This window comes from Pristiophorus japonicus, chromosome 1, assembly GCF_044704955.1.
Source record: "Pristiophorus japonicus isolate sPriJap1 chromosome 1, sPriJap1.hap1, whole genome shotgun sequence".
Taxonomy (NCBI): Eukaryota; Metazoa; Chordata; class Chondrichthyes; family Pristiophoridae; genus Pristiophorus; species Pristiophorus japonicus.
Window position 1 is genome coordinate 395103871 of NC_091977.1, and position 18725 is coordinate 395122595.

At 45.8% G+C, this 18725-nt stretch overlaps 1 protein-coding gene across 1 annotated transcript in view; it reads right to left on the reverse strand.

Annotated features, from left to right (window-relative positions):
• The window catches only part of c1h8orf34 (chromosome 1 C8orf34 homolog), an 805115-nt gene that overhangs the window by 514445 nt on the left and 271945 nt on the right, over window positions 1–18725 (reverse strand). The window lies entirely within an intron of this gene.

Below are 18725 nucleotides of genomic sequence, written 5' to 3' on the forward strand. Positions count from 1 at the left end.
CTCATATCTGATACAGTGACACTAATTAATAATGACTATGTTAAGTGACAGGTGGGATCCTAAAATAGAGCCGGCCGAACAGAAATTATTGTGGGAGAAACAGAAAAATAAGAAAACAGCCAAAGCAGGATTAATGGTAATAAGTCAGTGCCTACAATTATGGAGGTTAAGAGTACAAGTGAGTAGTTTGAGAATGACGCCCACTGGATGGTTGGGATAGAGACTGATGAAGAAAGACAAGGGAACCAGGAAAACAAATAGAAAATAAGCTTTGTTGAATGAAAAATTGGTGTGAATGTCTGTCTTCAAATGAAAGTGCTTGTGTGGAAGTTTTCTTGATGGCGGTTTAGCTCCACACACTTTTCCAGACAGAATGCTGAAAGTTTTTAACCCTTTGTAGTGTTGTCCTAGATGTGGGAAGTTTTAAGAAAATGTGAACCTAGAATTGAATTACATTTTAAGTTAGAAACGCAGGTGAGGATTTATTTTGATTATGATTTACGGAGCGATGAAATGCACAAAGGATGGGTTTGTTTAACAAAAGATAAAACCTTCAGCCTTGCTAAAAAAAAAATATTTTTTTTTAAAAGAGAAAACAGAACTGGCACAGAAGCTTCAGCTCTTATGCCAAGGAATTTGGATGTTCTAATTGGATTACAGTAAAAAAAAATGCGTGGTCTCGTTTTTTTTTAATTCCGGCACGCTCACTTACTTGTCAAAAGAAAACACATAATCATTGATTACATTGGGTTGAAAGACAATAAATTTAGCCTAGGAATGAGATAAAGAAAGGAGAAGGGAGAGTGTAATGCTTTTAAAAAAAGCCTGCGTGAGTTTCTTGAGGCTACGGGTTGGGGGAAGCTATACCCCCATTTTCCTTTGAGTAAAATCTTATGTTAAATGATGTTGAAGACTTTTAAATAAAAGATTGGCACTACAGTATTTGAATTGGGATTTTGAGATATTTCTGATGATTCTCCTTGATAAACATTTTGGTTGTATTAGAAACACAGAAAATAGGTGCAGGAGTAGGCCATTCGGCCCTTCGAGCCTGCACCACCATTCAATAAGATCATGGCTGATCATTCACCTCAGTACCCCTTTCCTGCTTTCTCTCCATACCCCTTGATCCCTTTAGCTGTAAGGGCCATATCTAACTCCCTCTTGAATATATCCAATGAACTGGCATCAACAACTCTCTGCAGTAGGGAATTCAACAGGTTAACAACTCTCTGAGTGAAGAAGTTTCTCCTCATCTCAGTCCTAAATGGCTTACCCCTTATCCTTAGACTATATCCCCTGGTTGTGGACATCCCCAACATCGGGAACATTCTTCTTGCATCTAAACTGTCCAGTCCCATCAGAATTTTATATGTTTCTATGAGATCCCCTCTCATCCTTCTAAACTCCAGTGAATACAGGTCCAGTCGATCCAGTCTCTCCTCATATGTCAGTCCTGCATCCTGGGAATCAGTCTGGTGAACCTTCGCTGCACTCCCTCAATAGCAAGAACATCCTTCCTCGGATTCGGAGACCAAAACTGAACACAATATTCCAGGTGAGGCCTCACTAGGGCCCTGTATAACTGCAGTAAGACCTCCCTGCTCCTATACTCAAGTCCCCTAGCTATGAAGGCCAACACACCATTTGCCTTCTTCACCGCCTGCTGTACCTGCATTCCAACTTTCAATGACTGATGCACCATGACACCCAGGTCTCGTTGCACCTCCCCTTTTCCTAATCTGCCACCATTCAGATAATATTCTACCTTCATGTTTTTGCCAAAGTGGATAATCTTGGGTTTGGAAATCTTTTTAAATAGAAATAATAAAAGTACACATCTGTGTAACTTTACCTCAACTACTACATCAGAAGCTGAAGCTTAAAAAGCTGTAATTTATGAGGTACTGTATCACAAAATATATCTTGAAGTTACAGTGCATAAGATTTTCTACTTATGCTATTCCTACTTGGATTGGAGTTTTTTTAATATCCGGCTTCTAAAACAGAAGTTAGGCACATAATTATAAAACAAGTATATTGCATTCTGTGATCTGTGAATCACTTAGACATAATAAGTTTAAACTATAAGCATAAATGAAAATTCCAATATTTAAAAGACAGTATTACCATATTTGACATTTTTAATTAAAAAATAAATATAAATACTACAAAAGGGAAGCAGCAATTAGGATGGGAACAGTAAAGAGTTAATTTTGTTGTAAAGGTTTCAAGTATCACTGGTTAAAAAAAAAGCACAACAAAATACTGAGATACATTTAAAATTGAGCCTCTTTAGAACTATTTTGGTGTTTGAGATTTTTTTTTGTGTTGATCTGACAGAGATCTATTGAAAGAATGTTTTTCATCAAAAGGACTCGCTAAATAAAATGTTAAATGTGGTTACTAACCAATGATGCCAACCTACAGTTCGAGTGTATGCAAATTTGTAAAATCTGATCTCTTTTAAAAAGAAGAAATAAAACAAAAGAGTTTGGAAACAATCTAAAAATGCCATTTTCTCTGATGAAAGACAGAAATGCGTTTGGGGGAGACGAGATAAGATATGGAAGTAGCCTTGGAAATGATTTGCGAGAACTTGAATTGCGAGCACTTGTATTTTAAGATAGTTTATAAACTATCACTTGTTTTTGAAATACAGGAAACCGGACAATCCTGGCCAGAATGAGGTTATGTGCCACACCAAATCGAACGACAGGATTAACCCCCTATGAGCTAATGACTGGATGAGTAATGAAGTTACCCGAGAGGATAGTTACAGGAGGGGCAGAATTAGGACCATTACGAGATAGAATCAGGAGGTATGTGATGGAATTGAGTAAACAGCTGAAAGAGATGTGGCAGGAAGTAAGAGATAGACAAAGGGACGAAGATAAAGATCAAGGGACAAAAGCCCCCGGTGGTAGTGCCGGTGGTTGGAGTGAAGGTAATGGTTAGAGAATTGCCAGGAAAACCTGGATTCGCCCCACGATGGAGCGGACTATATGAAGTATTAATCAGTGGTGACACATGTGCGTGTATAAATATGAAAGGTGGGGGCAGATGGAAACATTGGTCCCAGCTGAAAGAATATAAGGGTATTGCTGATGGTGGAACCGAAGATACTTCCAGTAATCTACTCCTTAAATTACACCTTAGAGTATAAAGAGTGGAGAGATGCATTTATAGATAGATTTTTCAGGGGACTAGGATTAATATTTGCAATACTAGGGGTACTTGCCATAATGAAATGGATCTGGGAAAGGTCACATGTCCAGAGAAACAGTGCAAATGATCTGGTAGAAGTAGAAATGGTAAGAATCTAACTAAAAACCTGCAATATCCAGGATGTGTTGTATCAACAGAATGTATATAAACATGATCACCACCGCCATTATGATTCTACAAGGACAAGCTACAAGACTGCCCCTAGGGGGCTCAGAAGCATATACCCACACCAGCGGGTACAACAACTATGTAAAGCAGCCCCGAGGGGGGTGGAATCCGAGTGTCAGGAACGGTTATCTTGAAGCCACAAGATAAGTGGGTAACAAAATGTTACCTGAATATTGTAAACCAGAGGAATTAACCTTGGGAAAGCGTGTGATAGTTAAACCTGGAACAGAAGTAATAGTACATTTTCTGGACCCAGAGAGGGAAACGGTCTTCGAGCCGTCCTCCTTAAAAGCGATAGAATGGGGTCATATGTCAGGAAGAGAGAAAGTGTTCAGGTCCAGCAGTGGTGATTTATTGGCAAAAACCTATAGTCACGACCCCAGGACCAACAACACTACCACCAATTACTTGCCCCCTCCTTACTGAAGGTTCGCCCAGCAGGTTGGTGACGAGATTGCAGGGAATGTTGTTATTTGACAATGTGCAGCATGAAATGTTACCTGTGATCATAAATTTAATAGACATATATCTGCCAGAAAAGTTTAGCCCCAAGACTAAAGCGTTGGAAACACAGTTGCTAGACACAATCCTGAGAAAAGCTAGCGACACATCAGGAACAAGGGAGTATCACAAGCAGCTGAGACACAAAGGAGGAAGACAGAGGAGATCTATAGGGAATGACGTATTAACTGGAGTAAGTACAGAGACCTCTCTGGTAGATGGACTAGGTATACAGACGATCCAAGCAGGAGTAGGTAGTTTGAGGGGAACGATGGAGGTACTAATGAGGAAACAGGCCGGGATAGGGATAGAATCTTCAGAGTTAGGATCTAAAACATCCAAAATACTGCTAGAGGGTATATCCATATTGGAAGGCCATGCACGAATAATTAACGAGCTAAATAAGCAGGAACGAGAGGACGATGCCAAGGACAGGAAAAGAGACACATGTCATGCCTATGGCGAATGGATGATTGGTCAGGTGAGACACAATATGAATCAGATACAAACCGGGCGAGTTCCAGATTGGATAAATAGCACCCAGTTGAAAGAAATGGCACAGCACACTGGGCCATTAGACGCCTGCACCCTGAAAGGAATGACTAGGGTGTATGCGGTTACAGGAGGATGATAGGAATAATACTAGTGATCTCCATAATAAACCAAGGCTCATGCCCATATCTTCAATATGAAGTTGAAAACATAGAGATAATATGAGGGGAAGAGTACATCCACCATTACCCGATGGACCAGTAAATGATCAAAAAGAATGGAAAGATAAGGGGAGTATCTTTATCCGGGTTCCGGAGAGAAGGAAGCCTAACTATGTGCCCTCACCCAATGGGAGACGGGAGCAAGGATAATTGCGGGTTTGACAATACTACGGAAGGATGTGTCATTAGAATAAGCCCTGCCCGAACCATACATTATGCCTATCAAGGACGAGGAGAATATTGTGTGGTAACTAGCCTGGAAACTTACGATTACAGAGGCTTGATCTATAACATTGCAATGCCTAACTTTTGCTTTATTCCCAGAGTGTCGGTGGCAGCGGGAAGAGCACGCATGACATATATACACACCAGGAAGACAATGACATTAAATATAAGTGATGAGATTCAGCAAAATATTGATGATTACATGGAAGAGCAAGCACTACCAATTCCTCTGTTACTTGAAGATTTAACTGAGCTCAAAGGACCATTAAGAAATAACATTAAAAGATATTATGAGCTAAAGGTTAAAGGCAAAGAACTGGACAGTGAAATAAAAGGATAACCTGAAAAACCTGCCTTGGTACTTGAGATTATGGTATTGGGGAATGAATGATGAAATATGTCCACAGATAAGGATCCTTTCACATACCCTAGTAGCAGTACAGACAGTAATAGCCTTGAGTTGGTTTGTGATGTTATGTAACAAGTGCAAAAGGCAGAAGAGGTATACCCGAGCAAAGCTACTAGCTAGGGATCAGGTCAAATTGTTACAGAATGAATACCTAATATGATTTGTGGGTACTCCCAACGTATCGCCTGATCACCGAGACCGAGGCGGAGTACATGTGAATCAGACAAGGTGAATAATTGGTCATGTTGGGTTAGATTAACCATATGATCAAAGGGGGGATGGCGATGAGGATTGGATGTCTCTCCCTCGATCGAGTACTTTATAATAAACGATTCTTTTCTCCAAAACTTGTGTTGAGTGTTATTTAAATACTCCACAACAGGAAGCATACTTCAAACGTGTCTTGTCAGATTTTGTTTTACTTTGCCTTATGTTTTTTTCTCTCTCTCTTTCTTAATTCTACCATTCTTTTCCTCTCTTTATTTAGCTAATCCAAAACTCTGTTACCCATACACTATGTCATACGCTAGGTGATGCTTACCTATCACCCCTGTTCTTGGTGACCCACAATTGGCCCCAATCTCATTCTCATCCTGGAGTTCAAATCACTCCATACCCTCACCCCTGCTCATCCCGGTAGCCTTATCTAAATCTGTAAAACCCCCCTGAATTCTTTGTTTTTCTGATTCGTCACGGAAGAACCACAGCTTGATGTTGTACTCTTCTTCCTGTTGCAAGTTGTGAATCCCTCCCTTTGCCCTACCATTGGCAGTCATGCCTTCAGCTGCCCAAGTCCCATGCTCTGGAATTCCCTCCCTAAAACCGGGCGTAAATCAGTTATGCATAAATTTCCTCAGACACCGGCACAACTGTAATTCCACCACAGCTTTCCAAGAAATTCCAGGTCATAGTCTCTGTGGGAGCACTGAGTTTGTAAAATTACAATTACATGTTGTTTAATTATTCGGCAGCACCTCCCAAATCCTCGACCTCTACCACCTAGAAGGACATGGGCAGCAGGCACCTTGAAACACCATCACCTGCAACTTCCCCACTAAGTTACACATCATCCTGACTTGGAAATATATCGGCCGTTCCTTCATCGTCACTGGGTCAAATTCCTGGAACTTCCTCCCTAATGTCACTGTGGGAGCACCTTCCCCACAAGGACTGCAGCGGTTCAAGGCAGCGGCTTACCACCACCTTCTCAAGGGTAATTAGGGATGGGCAATAAATACCAGCGACGCCCATATCCCAGGAACGAATAAAGAAAAAATTCTGTTTGGCAATACATAAATCAGTTTCAAACCAACACAAGCCTTTTCTAGTTACGTAATGGCAAAGTATGACAACCTAAAGAAATTAAATACTTTACCTGAGCCCAGATTTTAAACATCTCTATCAAATCTCTGCTCAAACTTCTCTGCTCTAAGGAGAGCAACTCCAGCTTCTCTAGGGTTAGGGTTAGGCTTAACACCTTAAATTAGAATTTTCATTAGGGATTGTACTGGCCTTAATAACACAAAATTTCTATCCCACCAATTCCCAAACTATTTGCCTGCCTTTACATGTTATGTTTCGGGTTTGGTGATTTCAGGGCCTTAATTATGGCGGGGTAATCCTAATAGCACTTGGAAAAAGTTTGCGTCTCTGACGGTAAAATTCAGTCGAAACTGAGGTTCAATGATCAGGGGGCCTTAAATCAAGTAATACACACCTGTGCTTGGCCGCCCCAGCCGAAAACCGCGGTGCAAAAAATGCTTTAAAATTTGCGCATGCGCAGATGCGCTCGAAGCTTCCCTGGCCCAGGCAAAAGTTTAGAGGCTCAGATTTTGTTTGCGCATACGCAGATCCACCGGCCTACTTCGCTCAGAGCAGGAGACATGGAGCAGCAAAAGGCAAGACAGAGAGCACGCTGGTTCTCTGCAGCGGCTGCTGAGGCCCTAGTTCAGGCCATTGAGAGGAGGCGGCCTGCACTGCATCTCATGGGAGGAAGGAGGCCTGTGCCAAGGGTATTCCGGAGGATTTGGAGGGAGATAGCCCTGAAGGTGCCAGCAGCACACACAGTGGTTCGAACTGCCACCCAATGCCGCAAGACGTTTAACAATCTCATAGGGGTCATCAAGGTGAGTACCCTTTACATTTATGGACCCCTGCCATGATTGCAAGATCTCTGTCTCTTTGATGGAGCTGCCCCTTCCCTATGTGTTCCAGTCCATTATGTGTGTTGTTGAAGCCACCTGAAAGCTGGAGGCTCACTTCACCAGCCATGCCCTCTGCATTCAGGTGGACCTTTTCATCCCTTAATCGCAATCCCTCCTTGCACTCCCCTTCCACTCTTGATATGCGTTGGCCAAACTTCACCCCGAGCCACAATGCTATCTGGCTCTCACCTACTCCCAGTATTTCCACGTGTTCAGTCTGCAGCCACGCAGATTATAATGAACACATTTGCACTTCCAGACAGTAGCAGCTATACTACTATGGCAGGCATATGTGGCACAAGTGGAGCTGCACAGTTACTCAACCCTTCTTCTTGCTCTTATTGTAGGTCAAGTTAGCACATAATTGCCGGGAGCAGCAGTGGACCGGAGGCACAGTGCTTAATCTGCAGGACCTCACTGAGGTGGAGCAGCGAGTATTGGCCCTCATGGACACCCCAGCTTGCGCAGTGGCTGGCAGCAAGGCTGAACCCCCTACGGCTAGTGATGGTATGTGAATGGCTTTTGGGATTGATGCGAGTTCCTTGACCCCTAATATCAGGTGGCTTAGCCCCTTTGCATATAGGTCTCCAATGCCACCTTCCTCTTATATGCCTGACACCTCCCCTGCTGCTAACCACACATCTTTTGCTTTGTTCTTGCAGATGACCAGCCAGAAGCACAGCAGCCTTGCCATGAGCCATCGACATCTGGGGATGGGAGAGATGACGAGGGAGGAGACAACAGTGTGCTCCCTGAGCAGGAGTCCCCGTCAGTCCAACCGAAGGGGGACACAACATCAGGGGACGACATCTCATTTGAGCTCTTTGATGAGTCTGAGGCTCCTGGCCCCAGTGGCCTAGAGCAACGCTGAGCAGGAGGGGAAGCTTGGAATCCAGCTCCCCAAAAGGTGAGTCGACCCTGTCATCCTTCTCAGAGACAGGCAGACATGGACATGGACTTGGGTGGCTATATCCAGGGAGAACACGGAAATGAACCATGACCTCATGGGTGCATTGGGTAAGGTCCCACAGAGCATCGACGCACTTTGCCATTGATGTCTTGTGTATCTCTGTAAACTTCACCAGAGATGTGCCATTATCTGTCGACGTGCGGCTCTTCATCCTGCAGCATCTCTATGCTGCCTTCCCCTTGGACGGTGTGGTTGGCCATTCGGGGCCTCGCCAGGCTCCTGTCCGTCATCCTCCTCCTCTTGAGGCAGGGCTGCAATCCCCTCTGTCAATGTCTGGCTCCTCATGGTGGCCAAGTTGTGTAACATGCAGCACACCACAATGAATTCCAAGACCTGTTGAGGGGAGTATTGAAGGCTGCCTCCAGAGCAGTCCAGGCATCGGAAACGCTGCTTCAGCACCCCAATTATCTGTTTGATGATGTTGCGGGTGACCGCATAGCTCTCATTGTAGCGCTCTTCTGCGTCTGTGGTGGGTTGCGGAGAGGGGCCATGAGCCACATGGCTAGGACGTGTCCTTTGTCACCAAGCAGCCAACTGCGCCATTCCCGTGGTGGCCAAAACAATGGTGAGAGAGTACTCTCACGCAAGATGAAAGCATCATAATGCGCTCCCTGGATAGAGGGCATTCACTGCGAGGATGCGCTGTGTGTGGCCGCACACTAGCTGCACATTTAAAGAGTGGTATTCCTTTCGGATTCTGAACACCTCTGCGTTGTGTAATGGTGCTCGCAAGACCAAGTGTGTGCAGTCAATGGCTCTTTAAACCCTCGGGAGACCTGCAATCCTGCCAAACCCACATGCCCGCTCATTCTGGCTGTCCCTGCTCATTGAGAACATTATGAAGTCCATTCTGCGGGCATATAAGAGTCTTTGTGATGTGGCGAATGCAGCGATGAGCAGCGTATTGAGAGATGCTGCATATGTCCTCTGCTGCAGCCTGTAGTAGATGGCGTATCTCGGTCAGCACTTCCTTTTGGAAGCGCAGCCTTCTCAATCACTGCTCCTCAGAGAGCTGGTGATATGAGCGTTGCTGCTTGTAAACCCGTGGGGGATAAGGCCTCCTGCCTAGACGTCTTTGGCCCTGCCCCATCTGTAGGCCGACATGGCCAAAAGCTCTTCTATCTTAATGCCACCTAGCAATAGGAGTAGAATACGCTGGCGAACTAGTAATGCCCCCATTAAATGATTTCACTGAAGTTGCAAGGACACTGTAATGGCAGATAAAGCTACCACCTTAAAGTCTGAGCAACACACAGCATGCTGTGTGCAAATGATGCAGTCAATGTGTCCTCTGATTTAGGATCCTCCTCCCTCAATTTAAACACGCAGTAAATAGCGCCTGCTCGACCGTGAGCCCGCCTGTTTTTTTCGGCATCACTTGGAGCGGACATTAAATGTAGCCTTAGCATCTAATTTTGCAATGCGGGATGCAAATAGAATGTTGCATGAAGATTTATGTCATGATCTGAATGAAACTACAGTGCAGGGCGATAAGTTTTTGCGCTGCTGGAAACCCTGAGCCGAATTTTCTGGCCAGGCCACCCAGCGGTAAGCATTTAGACACCCTTTAGCGCCAACAGAGGCGCAAGCCAGCCAAAAATCCAGCCCCAGATGTCTGATATTTACCATTATCAGCATTCTGAAATCATTAAGCGTAATTGCATTACTTGTATTCCTAAATAGCAGCTCCACAAAACCTGGATCCTGATCATTTTATTTTCATTAGCAGAATAAACATTGAGAACATCAAACATATTCAGCACATCCCTATATGTTGCACTTTATCAGGGAGGCTTTGAGGGTGTCCTTGTAACGTTTCCGCTGCCCACCTTTGGCTCGTTTGCCGTGAAGGAGCTCCGAGTAGAGCGCTTGCTTTGGGAGTCTCGTGTCAGGCATGTGGACAATGTAGCCTGCCCAGCAGAGCTGATCGAGTGTGGTCAGTGCTTCAATGCTGGGGATGTTGGCCTGGTTGAGGATGCTAACGTTGGTGCATCTGTCCTCCCAGGGGATTTGTAGGATCTTGCGGAGACATCGTTGGTGGTATTTCTCCAATGACTTGAGGTGTCTATTGTACATGGTCCATGTTTCTGAGCCATACAGGAGGGTGGGTACCACTACAGCCCTGTAGACCATGAGTTTGGTGACAATTTTAAGGGCCTGGTCTTCAAACATTCTTTTCCTCAGGCAGCCGGAGACTGCACCGGAGGCGGTGTTGGATCACCCTCAAAGCCTCCCTGATAAAGTGCAACATCCCCACTGACACCTGGGAGTCCCTGGCCAAAGATCGCCCTAAGTGGAGGAAGTACATCCGGGAGGGCGCTGAGCACCTCGAGTCTCGTCGCCGAGAGCATGCAGAAATCAAATGCAGGCAGCGAAAAGAGCATGCGGCAAACCAATCTCACCCACCCCTTCCCTCAATAACTATCTGTCCCACCTGTGATATAGACTGTGGTTCTCATATTGAACTGTACAGCCACCTAAGAACTCATGTTAAGAGTGGAAGCAAGTCTTCCTCGATTCTGAGGGACTGCCTATGATGATGATGATGATGATCCCTATATGTGCTCTTCCATCAGAAAAGAAGTGGTGACTCTTCCCATTCTGAAATAACTCAGCATTTAATCAGTACCCCATTAATCACAACCTTATAAGATGACTCGCATTGTGTGGGTCAACTTTGAAATCTCCACATCTCGCACAATGACAACAAAATATGGCAAACCTAAGAAAATGCATGTGTGGTGGTGCTCAAAACCAGCAGTCAGCTGAGGGGAACCAACTCTCATAACTCTTCTATCTGGCAGCTGAAGCTTGTTTTTAAAAGCAGGGTCTTGAGACAGACTTTCAGCTAAGCAGATAGTGTTTTCCTGATTAGCTGAGTGTAACATAATAACGGAAGATTACTCCACCTATATCATTCTGGTATCAGTTTAGGACCCGAGGGGAAAATGAAGGAAGACAGATTAATTTGGAAAGAAGGTAGAATGATAAAAAAAAAGGCTCATTGAATGTTTGGCTTTCTCAAGCGGGCTAGAAAATAAAGGGGAGGATGTTATTCTACAGGTATACAAAGCCCTAGTTAGACCGCATCTGGAGTACTGCATTCCGTTCTGGGCACCCACCTCAGTACAGATATATTGGCCTTTGATAGGGTGCAGTGCAGATTTACCAGAATGATACCGGGGCTAAAAGGATTCATTATAAGGACAGGTTGCATAGACTAGGCTTGTATTCCCTTGAGTATCGAAGATTAAGGAGTGATCTAATTGTTTAAAAGGGTTTTAAGATAATTAAAGAAGTTAATAGGGTGGATAGAGAGAAACTATTACCTCGGTGGGAGAGTCCAGAACAAAAGCTAAGAAACAATGGACGTCCAAAAAGACTTGGGGGTCGAGGTACATAGATCATTAAAATGTTATGAACAGGCACAGAAAATAAAAAGGCTAATGAGATGCTGGCCTTTATATCTAGAGGACTAGAATATAAGGGGGTAGAAGTTATGGTTGGATCACACCTGGAGTACTGTGAGCAGTTCTGGGCATCACACCTTAGGAAGGATATACTGGCCTTGGAGGGAGCACAGTGTAGGTTTACCAGAATGATACCCGGACTTCAAGGGTTAAATTACGAGGAGTGATTACACAAATTAGGGTTGCATTCCCTAGAATTTAGAAGGTTAATGGGTGATCTGATTGAAGTTTTCACGATAGTAAGGGGAACAGATAGGGTAGATAGAGAGAAACTATTTACACTGGTTGGGGATTCTCGAACTAGGGGCCATAGTCTAAAAATTAGAGCCAGACCTTTCAAGCATGAAATTAGGAAACACTTATAGATACAAAGGGTGGTAGAAGTTTGAATTCTCTTCCACAAATGGCAATTGATAGCAGATCAATTGTTAATTTTAAATTGGAGATTGATAGCTTTCTGTTAATCAAAGGTATTAATAAATATTGGCCAAAGGCAGTATATATGAAGTTAGGTCGCTTATCAGCCATGATCTCATTGAATGGCGGAACAGCCTTGAGGGGCTAAATAGCCAACTCCTGTTGCTATGTTCCTAAAGGGGCAATTGTCATGTATGTAACCACAATGTAACACCACTGTATTACTGTATACACACAACCTAGATGCACACCTTGACCACAAGGGGTGAACTTTTGGGAGACACTCCTTATCTGATCTCCCAGGTATATAAAGGGAGGTCCCACGCAGGGTCATCACTTGTGGAGTGCTGTGAATAAAGAGTTGAGGTCACAGAGTGACCTTGTCCCCAGAATGTGCCTCGTGTGGTTTCATGCTGTAGAGAAAGGACTTTACATTGGCGACGAGAAACTGGAATTCACGACCCACGAGAATGGCCACCAGTAGTGCAGAGGAACGGTACTGTGTTGGGGAAGACTGCGATGATTTTGTCGAGAGGCTTCAGCAAAGCTTCGTTACGAAAGAATGGCTGGGGGGTGCAGCGGGCGACAAGCGAAGGGCTCATCTTTTGACTAGTTGCGGACCAAAAACTTACACGCTCATGAAGGACTTACTAGCATCCGAAAAGCCGTCAGACTAAACCTTTGAAGAACTTAGCAAACTGATCGGGGAGCACCTCAAACCGGCGAGTAGCATACATATGGCCCGACACAGATTCTACACCCACCGACGTCGTGAAGGACAGAGCATACCAGACTTCGTAGCGGACCTCCGGCTTTTGGCCAGCCTCTGTAAGTTCACAGATGCCTGCAGGGGGGAGATGCGAAGGGACTTCTTTATCGAGGGCATCGGTCATACGGGAATTTTCCGCAAATTAATTGAGACCAAGGATTTGATCTTGGAAGCAGCGGCGTTGTTAGCTCAAACTTTTATGGCGGGGGAGGAAGAGATGAAAATAATATACGCGCGCAATTCTGCCTCTAACGCGGCGATAGGTCAGGGAGTCAACATCATCAATGCGACTCAGAGCCCCGCAGGCTGGCAGGGGCGGTCGAACATTCCCCAGGCAGCAATAGACCCCAGAGTAGGACTCCAACAGAGACAATGGCAGGCTGAACGGACATTTACGCCATCACAGCGGACAATGCGGCCCGGGATGGGGCCATTGACACCCACTAATAGGGTACTTAAGAGCAGTCAAAGGGACAGTCAGCGCGGAATGCCTGGCCATATAGTCCCTTTGTCCCCAACAATGGAAACTTTAACTCATGCTGGAGGTGTGGGGGAAAACACTCAGCCAGATCTTGCAGATTCCAACAGTTTGTCTGCAGAAACTGAAATCTCAGTGGCCACTTAGCTCGAATGTGCAGGAAGCCTGCAACCAGACTAATATATGAGGTGGAGGGACCAGAAGAGGGTCCTTTGAGGCAGGATGACTTTTGGGGCAAATCAATGGACGCCGAGGTTCAGCGGATCCATGCGGCGAACATTTTATACACCAAAACACCACCAATGATGATGAGGGTTTTATTAAATGGTATCCCAGTATGCATAGAGCTGGACACTGGGGCCAGCCAGTCACTCATGGGCGTTCAGCAATTTGAGAAGCTATGGCCACTTAAAGCCAGTAGACCCAAATTAGCACGTATTGAGACACAATTACGGACTTACACTAAAGAAATCATTCCGGTGCTAGGCAGTGCTTTGCTGGCTGTCACACTCAACGGGTTAGTGAATTGGCTGCCGCTCTGGATTGTCCCGGGTAATGGTCCCGCACTGTTGGGGAGGAGCTGGTTAGCTGAGATGAACTGGAAATTGGGGGAATGTTCACACAATGTCATCTGTGAAGCGAAGTTCATGCTCAAGTCCTACAACAATTCGATTCACTATTCCAACCTGGCGTCGGGACTTTCAAAGGCACCAAAGTAGTAATACACACATCACCCCAGACGCCAGGCCAGTGCACCACAAAGCCAGAGTGGTGCCGTATGTGATGCGGGAAAAAATCGAGAGCGAATTGGACTGGCTGTTGAGAGAGGGCATCATCTCGCCTGTTGAATTCAGCGACTGGGCGAGCCCCATTGTTCCCGTCCTAAAAGCGGATAGCTCTGTCAGGATCGACTACAAGGCCACCATCAATCGGGTGTCCCAACAAGATCAATACCCGCTCCAGACAGTGGAGGACCTTATCGCCACGCTGGCAGGCGGCAAGCTGTTCACCAAGTAAGACCTCACCTCAGCCTATATGACCCAGGAACTGGCCGACGAATCTAAACTACAAACCACCATCACCACACACAAGGGACTGTTCGCTTATAACAGGTGCCTGTTTGGCATTTGATCAGGGGCCACAATTTTTCAATGAAACATGGAAAGCCTGCTTAAATCCAGTCCTAGAACGATCGTATTCCAGGACGACATCCTCATCATGGGTCGGGACACCGAGGAACACCTCCACAACCTGGAGGAGGTGCTACGCTGACTGGACTGGGTAGGACTGCAACTCAAGAAGTCTAAATGTGTGTTTTTAGCTCTTGAGGTTGAGTTTCTGGGCAGGAGGGTTACTGCAGATGGGATTCGGCCCACCGAAACCAAAACAGAGGCGATTCGACGAGCACCCAGGCCCTGCAACACAGTTGCGTTCATTTCTGGGACTGTTGAACTATTTCGGGAACTTTCTGCCGAACTTGAGCATGTTGTTGGAGCTGCTACACGTGCTCCTGCGTAAGGGTTGAAATTGGTTTTGGGGGGACTGTCAGGAACGGACTTTTGATCGGGCGCGAAACCTATTTTGTTCAAACAAGTTGTTGATCCTGTACGACCCCTGTAAAAAAATTGGTTCTGACATGCGATGCATCGTCCAATGGGGTTGGGTGCGTGTTGCAGCAGGGCAATGCTGAGAGTCATCTACAACCTGTGGCTTATGCCTCCAGGTCGCTCTCTCAAGCAGAACGGGGATATGCGATGGTCGAGAAAGAAGCGCTTGCATGTGTCTATGGTGTAAAAAAAAACATCAGTACCTCTTTGGTAGGAAGTTTGAATTAGAGACGGACCACAAGCAATTAACATCCCTGTTGTCAGACAGCTAGGCTGTCAATGCCAACGCATCAGCCCGCATACAGCGATGGGCTCTCACACTGGCTACTTATGACTATTCCATCCGGCACCGGCCCAGTACTGAAAATTGCGCTGACGTGCTCAGCAGGCTTCCACTGGCCACCACTGAGGGGGCAGCGGAGCAAAGCTATGAGATGGTCATGGCTGTTGATGCCTTTGACAGCGCAGGCTCCCCCATCACAGCCCGCCAGATCAAAATCTGGACAGAGATCCCCTCCTATCGCTGATTAAGAAATGTGTCCTGACTGAGGATTGGGCGCCCGCACACGGAGCATGCCCTGAGGAGGTCAGACCGTTCCACAGACGGATGGATGAGCTCTCCATCCAAGCCGACTGCCTACTATGGGGCAGCCGGGTAGTTATGCCCCAGAAGGGCAGGGAGGCATTCATCAGGGAACTCCACAGTGAGCACCCAGGCATTGTGCTGATGAAGGCCATTGCCCGGTCACATGTTTGGTGGCCTGGAATTGATTCAGACCTGGAACACTGTGTTCGCAGGTGCACGACGTGTGCCCAGCTGGGTAATGCCCCCAGGGAGGCCCCGCTCAGTCCGTGGCCCTGGCCCACCAGGCCCTGGTCACGCATTTATGGTGACTACACGGGCCCGTTCGTGGGAAAGATGTTCCTTATTGTGGTAGATGCGTACTCGAGTGCATCATTCTGAATTCATGCACGTCATCCACCATCGTGGAAAGCCTACGTGCGATCTTTGCAAACCATGGCTTGCCGGACATCCTGGTTAGTGATAATGGCCCATGCTTCACAAGCTACAAATTCCACGAGTTTATGTTGGGCAATGGCATCAACCACGTCAGGACTGCGCCGTTCAAGCCGGCCTCCAATAGCCAGGCGGAATGTGTGGTCCAAATCATTAAGCAAGGTATGCTCAGGATTCAAGGACCCTCCCGACAATGCCCCCTATCGCGCCTCCTGCTGGCCTATAGATCCCAACTGCACTCGCTCACCGGAGTCCCGCCCGCAGAGCTACTAATGAAACGGACACTCAAAACTCGGTTGTCCCTCATTCACCCAGTCCTGACCGACATAGTTGAGGGCAAGCGCAAGTCACAAAACGAGTACCATGATCATAATTCGAGGGGGAGATGTATAGAAATAAATGATCCTATATTCATCCTCAATCACACCATGGGGCCCAAATGGCTTGAGGGCACTGTAATTGACAAAGAGGGGAATAGGGTCATCGTGGTAAAACTCAACAATGGTCAGATATGCCGTAAGCATCTGGACCAAGTAAAAAAAAGGTTCAGCGTCGACATGGAGGAATCTGAAGAAGACCATGAGATGGAGCTCACAACACCACCAGTGAACGAGTAACAAGAGCAATCAGAAGAATGCACAGTCCCTGCAGTCAGCCCGGACAGGCCGAAATCACCACAGGTGACAGACACTCACATCAGTGTCCAACAACCAGAGCCCCAACTGCGGCGCTCCACGAGGGAGTGTAGACCACCTGAAAGACTAAACCTATGATCCTAACAAGACTTTGGGGGGGGGGGGGGAGGTGATGTCATGTATGTAACCACAATGTAACACCACTGTATTACTGTATACACACAATCTAGATGCACACCTTGACCACAAGGGGTGAACTTGTGGGAGACACTCCTTACCTGATCTCCCAGGTATATAAAGGGAGGTCCCATGCAGGGTCATCACTTGTGGAATGCTACGAATAAAGAGTTGAGGTCACAGAGTGACCTTGTCCCCAGAATGTGCCTCGTGTGGTTTCATGCTGTAGAGTAAGGACTTTACAATAACCTTAAAATTAGATCTAGGCTTTTCGGGGTGATGTCAGAAAGCACTTCTTCACACAGAGGATAGTGGAAATCTGGAACTCTCTTCCCCAAAAAGCTATTGAGGCCAGGTCAATTGAAAGTTTCAAAACTGAAATTGAAAGATTTTTGTTAGGCAAGGGTATTAAGGGTTATGGAAGCAAGGCTGGTAGATGGTAGATGGTAAGATACAGATTGGCAATTGAATGGCAGAACAGGCTAAAGGAGCTGAATGGCCTGCTCCTGTTCCTATGTTGCTATGAAAATTAACAAATTACAAAGGAAAGCACATTGAAATAAAGACAGAAATAAGACAAAGTCTAATTATGCAGACTTGGAATACTTGCCATGAGCTAGTGCAGCTAAAAAGCAAGGCGTTAGCTGAGCCCATTTGTTGTATTGACTCATGATAGTTGTCTCGATAACCCTTCAACATCTTCATTTATTTGTCATGTATTGAAACTTTTGTGAGAAACGATAACAAACTATGTCAAGTTACATTGGGCTAAAAATTCAGTATCGCTTGGTTTGAGGCGGTGACTTTAGCGGCGGGCGATGTTTACCGCCTCCAACAGGGATACTGATTTTTAGTGGCCCAAGAAGGGAGTGGAGCACTAAGGGAAGCGTTCCACACCTCTCTTAAGTCTCTAACACTGATTTCTGGGGTGCTATCGCGGGAGTGCTGCTGAAGATCTGGTGCTAGGAAAACGGTATCCTAGCACCTAATGGGGAGGTCAGCTGGACCACGCGAAAAGTTAAAGAAAAGCCAAGGCAGCTAAACAACAATGTCCAACATCTAGGAGAGATGCATTAAAGGGAAAAAAAATTATTTTCACTCTCATCTGCTCCCCCTCGGATATATCGCCCTGACAGTTTCTCCGTGACACCTGCTATCCCTGTCGGATGTAGCGGCAGGCACCACAGCAGGCAACAGCAGTCAAGTTCACACTCAGACGTCACCAAGTGGGTGGCGCTAGAATGCACAGCTCTAACTCTTAGCGGCGCCTGTAAACCTCCACCGAAGGTTGCGGGAGATACTGCCAGCGCGGTACTAGGTCGGTCAGTAAGAGCTTAGCGGCCAATTAGCGTCCCTCTCGGGTGCTAATGGATGGCACTACGCAAACAAATCTTTAGCCCATTGAGTTTTATGATTAAAAAGGATACGATCAAAATCTTTGTATTTGCACACATGCCTGAAGCTTGGACTAGTGAATAGCTAAAGGAAGAATGGATCAATGATTGTAGTGCTATTATGTATTTTGTCGATGATTGGAGTTCTGAATATCAGATTCTTGCAAATCAAGTGTGTCTAGGTTTAATAACATTTATCAATAATTTTGCCATATTAATTTATTTTAATATTGATGGATATGATTGGTATAATTGCTGTTTTTAAGATTCTGTTGGGACTAGATAATGTAGACCACGACAAGCTATTTCACCTTGTCCAGAACAGCAGAACCAGAGGACACA